Here is an 8,334-nt window from a genome sequence, read left to right on the forward strand (position 1 = left end):
AAATGTCACAACATCCCATTTATTGTTTGGAGTCACATCAGGAACAATCCAAAACAACTGTGATTGTACCCTATTCATTCACATAAATACAATATTTACCATTCAAAACTTTATTAGGGTAAAATAGTATATTTTCGTTAATATACCAGTTACATTTTTGGACGGGAAAAACTGCATAAGTATTCTGCATTTCTTATGAAGCAGATGTTTTAGAATAATACCCTCCACACTGTCGCTTTAAAAGAAAGCTTTGCAGGCGTTTTTTTTTTTGGTGTGAAGCGGATTGGAAATCCAACAAAATGACCTGCAGAATCTAAAGTCTCTCTGCAAGCGTGCAGATGCTCCTGTGAGGATTTAGTGTAAGCAACGACGCAGAGGCAACAGCAGCAGTAAAAAAAGTCCAATATTTCTCTCTGAAATGTAGCGGAGTAGAAGTAGAAAGTGGCAGGAGAATAAAAGACTCAAGTAAAGTACAAGTACCTCAAAGATTTGGACTTAAGTACAGTACCTGAGTAAATGTACTCAGTTACATTCCACCGCTGGACAACAGCTGCCTGGAAATATTGCTGCATTTTAACTGTGCCAGCGTGTAAACAAAAAAGAAAATTGCTTTTGTTCATATATCTGAGAAGGAAGGATGCGCATCAGTAGTCTGACTCGTCCGACAGCTGTCCCTGCTGCGTCCAGTGCTTCCTCTTCTTCTCCTTCTTCCTCTTCCTCTCGCCCATCAGCATGGCGGCCAGCACTGTTATCACCACCGTGATGGTGATGACGAGCACGGTGACCGTCTCGGCGAGGCACAGCTCCGCGTCCACGTCCGTCAGCCGGTAGTCCCTGAGGACCGCTGGCTCCGCGCAGGTCAGGTTGTAGTAGTCGTCCAGGAAGAGCCTCTGGATGCTCCGCAGCTTCCGGAAAACCCTCTGCAGGTCGCAGTCGCAGTTCCACGGGTTCCCCTCAAGCAGGATGTGGGCGCTGTACGCGTGGATGCCGAGGAACGCCTTGAAGTCGACGGTGGACATCCGGTTGTGGGCCAGGTTGAGCAGCGTCACGCTGGCGAGCGGCCTGAAGACGCCCGTCTCCATCTCGTCGATCCGGTTCCCGGCCAGGTTGAGGACCTCCAGGGAGCGCAGCATGGAGAACGTCCCGCTCCGCAGCGACGTCAGCCGGTTGTCCTGGAGGTGGAGCTGCCGCAGGCTGCTCATGGTGGAGAACGATCGCACCTGGATGGTGCGGATGCCATTGGCGGTCAGGTTCAACCGTTGGAGGGCGTCCAGGTGCAGGAAGCTGCGGCTGTCCAGGCTTGTCAGGCGGTTGTGGGCGAGCTGCAGCTCCTTCAGGACAGCCAGGCCGGCGGAGAAACCCTCCGTCAGGGCGGAGATGCGGTTCCAGCTCAGGTCCAGTTTCTGAAGGAACTCCATGTGGGAGAAGGCGGCGTCCTCCACCACGCTGATGTTGTTGTTCTGCAGCAGCAGGACTCGGAGCTTGCGGGTCTTGGCGAAGGAGCGCTCGGGGACGGTGGAGATTTGGTTGTCGGACAGGTCCAGGAGCTCGGTGTTGGGGGGTACTCTGGCGGGCAGCTGGGTGAAGAGCACCCGGGAGCAGATGGTGAACTTCAGATCGCCTCGACAGTCGCAGCCTGGCTCACACCAGCCGCCGCGAGACCTGGAGGACGCCTCCGTCACCGCCAGGACGAGGAACAGGAACTCCTTCATGGCGCCAAAGCTCTCTGAAAACAACCACAGACAGGGGTTCAGCCTAGTCTGACTGATGCCAAATACTGTATATCTTATGATTTAACTGTTTACGACTTGATAAAAGGCTACATTTGGCAACACCGACACTGACGACAACATTTCGCCGCCTGATTGGGTCACGATGTCTCGTTCTCTCAGACTAAGCTACTAAAGTTACCACGGCAACTACCAGCAACGCTGCCTCCTGTTTATGCCTGGTATACGAGAATGTTGATGAGATATGCGGTTTGGGCGTGTTAGTTTAAACGGAGGTTAGTGCTTCAACGACGACGGCAGAAATACTGACTTGCTGTTTTCGCCCCTTAGTCCAAATGCCTCACAGTTAACCGACTACTTCTAGATATATTTTCCTAAAGCCTCCAAAACACCACAAACAATGAAGTACAAAGATATGTACATTATTTACACATTGGGTTGTCTCATAAAACAACTGCACTTCCTCCGTTGCTCCTCTGTCACAAGGCGTCCCCCATGGATCAGTGCTTGGTCCTCTACTTTTCATCCTCTACATTCTGCCACTCGAAAAATATCATATGCAAACATTATCTCCACTTCCAATGCTACGCCGATGATACCTTTCCACCAAATCCCTCACCACAGTTACCTCCTCCACTCTGACCAACTGCCTTATCGATATGCAAACTAATTTCCTCCAACTCAACAACAATAAATCTGATATGATCATCATCGCCCCCCAAATCCTTTACCAAAAAAACCCTCAACTTCATCAACTTCGTTTCCATCCCCGCACATCCGCCGCCTTGGAGTCATCTTCGACAGCAACTTCACTTTTTAACGTCACATCAACCTAACCACCAGTTCTGCCTATTTCCACCTAAAAAACATTGCGCGTCCCCGCCCATCCCTCACCTGCTCTGCTGCCGAAATTGATGCACGCCTTCATACCTTTCAGAATTGACTACTGTATCCTCTATGGTTCATCTGCAAAAGCAACACTGTGTAAGAATTTCTCCCATCTAGCGGTGAAAATGTATATGACAACTAACTGAATACTATTTTCTAGCCCAGTGGTTCGCAACCTTTTTTCCTTGGCGCCCTCACTACTCATGTCTAAGAAAAGCTGAGCCCCCCCCCCCCAAAACTGAGGTAACTCTCGAGATAGAGCCTTACTTTCTTTTTTGATACAGAAGAGTTATCAGCACTTTAACATTTCTCCGCCATGTTTCATTCATAAAATAGTGATGCCGTGGCGGCAGGAAAAACGAGGATGATAGCAGCTAGCAGCTGACCTGATGACAGCAAGGGTCCCAGGTTAAGAGGTCCCGGAGGTTTGGCCTACTAAGTAGCCTGCCTAAAATTTTAAGCGATAACAAAAATATATAGTTTTCATACAGACTTTTGTACACATTATATATTCTAGTGTATTATCATAATTTGTTTAACGTATGCAAATATTTTTTTTTTACCTCAACCTCAAACCAGATAAAGACTGTTGTAATTGTATTCTCTTCCTCTCCTTGCTCTGGCAAAGAGTTCCTGAAGAAAGTTTGTTATTACTGATCCCTTTTATGTCTGACAATATCTCAAAATTAATCAGAATGTTATTGTAGTAAACGAAGAAACGGAACAGATACAGTAGATAAGGATAAGGATTTAAAAAGATATAAATACAGATACAGATGGCTTTTTTTATCCCCAAAGGGCAATTCAGACTCTACAGTCCACTGAAACATATGATATACATTCATACTGCCAGTCTGATAGAGGGAGCACTATAAAAAGGCATATGGGAAAGTGTGAAATCCAGAAGTATACAACAAGAAAAACATTTGAGATAACTGAATAAAGTACGATAAAGAGAGACGAAATAACAGTTTTAAGAAGAGCAACATTTTCCTGTAAGTGACAACAAAACGTCCTCTGTAAAAACTCTGGTTATAATGCTTAAGGCGTTGTCTTACCGGCAGCTGCTTTCCGTGTTTGCCCCGTCTGTTTTCACCTGCTGGAGGTCGTCAACACGCAGCGGGACGGCAGGTGGAAACTGGACAAGATGGAGGCGAGGGGAGGGGAGGTTGTCACGGCCCGGGGGATCCACACCACAAAGAGACAGAGTGATGGAAAGAGACACAGAGAGATGAGAGGCAAGAGGGGAGGGAGAACGCGTCAATTATTCACCAGGCAGCGCCATGAGGGGGGGGGCGGGGGGTGGTTATGGGACGGAGGCGAGCTTTAAGAGATTGAAGCCAAACTGGGCCACACGGCTGAGAATTAGACGGTCTGAACAGCTTTGATAGATTGCAGGGCGGAGGTGGCGTTGAACTATTTATAGATCTGTGTTTAATCACAAAAGAACTGAGTGTTAGAATTTATTTTTGATCCAGATCTGTGGCAAGCACTCCTTCTTGCCAAGTGACTATACGTAACTTTTTTAAATTTTTCATCTGATGATCATATGGCTTGTAACAGGAAATTAGACTTACAGTGAAAACGAACGCTATTATTATATAGTTTTTTATTAATGCCTTTGCCCGGGTCAGATTTTTCCTGCAAAGTCCCAAAATGATTTACGGCAGGTCGACGGCGCTACAGTAACACATTTTGACGGGTCACAGATTTCTTTGTAACACCGGAAAAGCCTGCGTTAGTGTTAGCGTATCCAGTCAGGTAAAAAGGTAGCAGGAGATTTCTTTATGTAGGCCTAATTGTATTCTAATTCTATTTTAGTTAGTTAGTTATCTGCTGAGAATGTAAATGATTCAAAAATGTCCCCGAATTGGCCCTTAGGTACGTGATATGTCTATTTCATTCATAAAATAACTTAATGCGCAATGCGGTTGTACGCCAGTAGCCTGTATTAACGAGGACGTTTTATTCCTTTTAGTACGTGTTTGTGTTGGCCTACTATTTTCCTTTTCCCTTGTCCTACTGTACTTGTGTAAAGCGTCCTTTGGTGTCATGAAATGCGCTGTATTAATCCAAGTTATTATTATTACGTTGGTTGCTACAACAATCTCTTAATGCTTTGGCTCGTGACACAGCAACCCAGTCTCAGGGCAGTTCGTGAAACGGTCACGTAATTTAATCTGTTGATTTGTGTAAACGGACACGTTTATCTCTGAGTTTTTTTCGTGCTGGTCAGCACGTTTTTTTCGACTAATGTATTAAGAGCGACTATGGTAGCGAGAAGTGTGAAAGGCCGAAAATGCGCGTAGGGAGGATAGGTTGGAGTGGTGGACGGGTCAAACAACACAGGACTTTCACCCCGGAGACCGGGGATCACGTTTCCTTTCCCCGTTGTTCTTTTCCTAAACCCAACCGTCCCGTTGTTGTCCCGCGTCCCCCGAAGACCGGGCATCGTGTCCCGCGTGTCACATTTTCCTAAAACCCAACCCGGAATCATGCTGTGATCACTAAAGATGCTTCCCATTGAAAAACGTGCCGACCATCACGAAAAAACCCCGAGATAAACCTGTCTGTGTACACGAATCAATAGATTAAAAATGACGTGACAATTTCACAAACTGCCGTGAGATTGCGTTGGACACTGACCCGGTTAATCTCACGATGCATCCAAAGTAGGCTAAGTTACCGTATGCTACACTTGAAATGCAACGATGCATCTGTAACTTATTCTCTTATTGTAAATGAATGATTTTCGTTCCGAGCAAAATATTCATCGCAACTATATATATATTGATATTGAATCTAATTTTATTTATTCTCCTGTATTGTTCAAAACTTACTGCGTATTCAAAAACATCACACGTGTTTCGGGGTTCGGGGTTTGTTTTTTAGGAATCATGTACATCTTGTTAACCTTAGCCATGAGCTCCATACGTTTAAAGCTACATGAAAGACCTGACATTCAAAATCACGTCTTTATTTTTCACACTCCTATGTTTTCTTTGTGTCTAAGTGTCTGATGGGAACAACAATCTTTGACGTTGGTCCAGTGTTAAGCGAGATCGCTGCAGTCGGCGAAAACAAGCTACAATGTAAGTTATTGGGCGATTGTGCAGCTTCAATTTACGTCCACAAAAGTGCTCGTTTTGCCCCCCCCCCACAGGCTCAGATTGGTATTGTAAGTGTGACGGATATCAGAAGCCAGCTGCGGCCCAGATGTGACATTATTTCTGCTCCTCTGTGGGATGAAGCGGGGATGTATTGGATAGATGGTGATGAGGAGCAGACCTGTTGGTCACAGAGAGAAAGATTACACTAATACTGTCCAAATCCCCCAGCCCAGATAAGCCCCCCCCCCGGCCGCCGTCCATCCACCTCCATTAATCGAGGAATCACAGCGTGAAGCCAAGACTGTACCACGGTAAAGAAAAAGAAAAGAAAAAAAGCTATTAGCTGAGTCATATTTCCCCCCTAAAGCTGTGAATGTGTTCAAGATATTAGTTATGTTTTCTGCAACAGTGTGTTTTCTTCCCACAAGGCATCAGACTCCTGAACTCAAATTAACCCCCTAAATAACCCCCTGCAGGGAGCCTCATGTGAACTATGATACTGCAATAACAGTATTTATTTATAAACGTGCAATATCAAAAAAAAAATGTAAATTTACAATAATGTGCAATACATTGTATATACTGCCATTCAATATGTGCAATAATAATATTTACGCTGCTGTCAAACTCCCTTTTTAGTGTCATATTTTAATGTAAAACGAACTCTCTGTGGCATTTGTATATATATTTTTTTACACTTATTTTGGTTTTAGTTAAAGGAGAATTTCGGTCGATTTCAACACGTAACTCTGTTGTTTGTGTAGAAAAGGCCCCAAAGTTATGTTGGTGTTGTAATTGTTTGGTACAGTTGACCATATTGTGTTTTGTGTCTCCCGTTTGCTCTTGTTTATTCAGTGCTTGTAACAGAGTGGCCAAAGCGTGTGCTGATTGGTATATTAGAGGTGACGTTGCACAGCTAATAAGCAGTAAGATAGTTAGTCGGTCAGTTGTACTGTAGTTGTGAGCAGCATCTTGCTTCAGAGTGTGCGTAAATGAGAAGAGTAAGTATATCTGCTGCGTAATTCATGCTACTGTATTTCTTGTTAAACCAGCTGTTGTTTCTGTTATTGATGTGGATGGGAGTTAGGAGTTTAAGGGGTCGCCGCGCTACGCAACCACTGTGCTAATTATAGTCACGTTCCTACAAGCTAGTTTATCGCCTTCGGCTCACCTGACGCAGTGCGTCGGGTCAAAATATATAACGTTGTGTTTAAACATGTTCATACCTTTACTACTTGTTGTTATGATTAAGTACTTTTTAGTTGAGTAAAATAAGAAGTAAGTGGTGTTAAATGTTGTTATATGTGCCGCTATCGAGGCTTCTCTATCTGGGATTTGCTAGCTCGAACGGAACATAACATCCGGTTTGGGATTTTCACAATAAGAGCACCAGGCCGTTTAGTTAGTTGGAGGCTTTGGGCGTATCATAGAGAACAGGAAGTGCTGTCTACATTAGCAGTAGCTTTAACGGATGGTAGAAAATCTATGAGAATCCCATCTAATAAGTGTTTGAATCCCTTTTCTCTGCTTGCATTATTTGGAGTTTAAGAGATATATAGCTATATGCTGACTGTTGTTTATTTTATGTTCAGTAATGTATATTAGGGCGTAAGAAGGAATGAGTGTATATATACGTTTCCTTTATTCATTTGTATTTTGTTCCTCTCTTTTATAGAAACCACACTCGCACTCACATGTACATAAAGCAAAAGAGAAAGAAATAAACGCGAAGGAACATCTCTCAGCTCTTCATTCATTTATGCTCTGGATATTTGGCCTTAAGTTGTGTTCTGGCCGACACACCTGCATGAACCTAGTGATAACCCTGTAACTAGCACCTAGACTGAGCATCTACCCCTTATCTACACTACAGTTTGTGATCACGGAGTGCTGTCAGTAGCGATCAAAACGAAAATAATCTACACCGAGTTATGCTCCTGCTACAGTTGGCCCCCAGGCGGCTGAAACGGGGCAGGTTTTAAACGTGCTTTTAGCCTCTTAACATGTTCGAGATGCCATTACAAGCGCCTAGCCATGTGAACTGATTCCTTCCGAGTGAACACAGTGAAAATGACTGCAGTAGATGTGAAAGAAATGCATAAAAGTTGTGTTAATTCAGCCAGTGCACATACTGTACCCCTGTTTAGTTGCGGTATTCCGGTGAAGTCCACACGATTGTGGAACTCATACAATCCAATATTCCAAAACTGATTTTTTTCCACCAAAAAACAATGGTAGTATTTATGGGCCAGTGGAACAAAATTTCATTCATGAACACTGTATGTAAAGTTGAATGACTGAATAAATTAATTAATAAAAGTGCCTAATGCAGAACAGTGTGACAGTTATACAATTATTACTGCTGTAAAGTAACTCATGACTCCAGTTGCAGTGGAAGTTGAAGGTATTTCCCTCTGAGAATAAGTGTTTTAAGACGCATAACATTTTAAATAAATGTACCTCAAATCTGACTTAATATCAGATTTGTGAGGATTTATTTCTTGCAGGAGCCTTACATGAAGACATAAAGTCATCTGAACAGGAATATTGATGTTTGTTTTGTTTTGACTGTATGTGCCGTGTTCACCTGTTGGTCCCATTAAAGT

At 43.9% G+C, this 8,334-nt stretch overlaps 1 pseudogene; it reads right to left on the reverse strand.

The window, feature by feature from the left end:
- Positions 1 to 5,928, reverse strand: LOC120554246 (annotated as a pseudogene).
- Between the last annotated feature and the right edge of the window lie 2,406 nt (positions 5,929 to 8,334).

Source organism: Perca fluviatilis, chromosome 24 (genome assembly GCF_010015445.1).
Source record: "Perca fluviatilis chromosome 24, GENO_Pfluv_1.0, whole genome shotgun sequence".
NCBI lineage: Eukaryota > Metazoa > Chordata > Actinopteri > Perciformes > Percidae > Perca > Perca fluviatilis.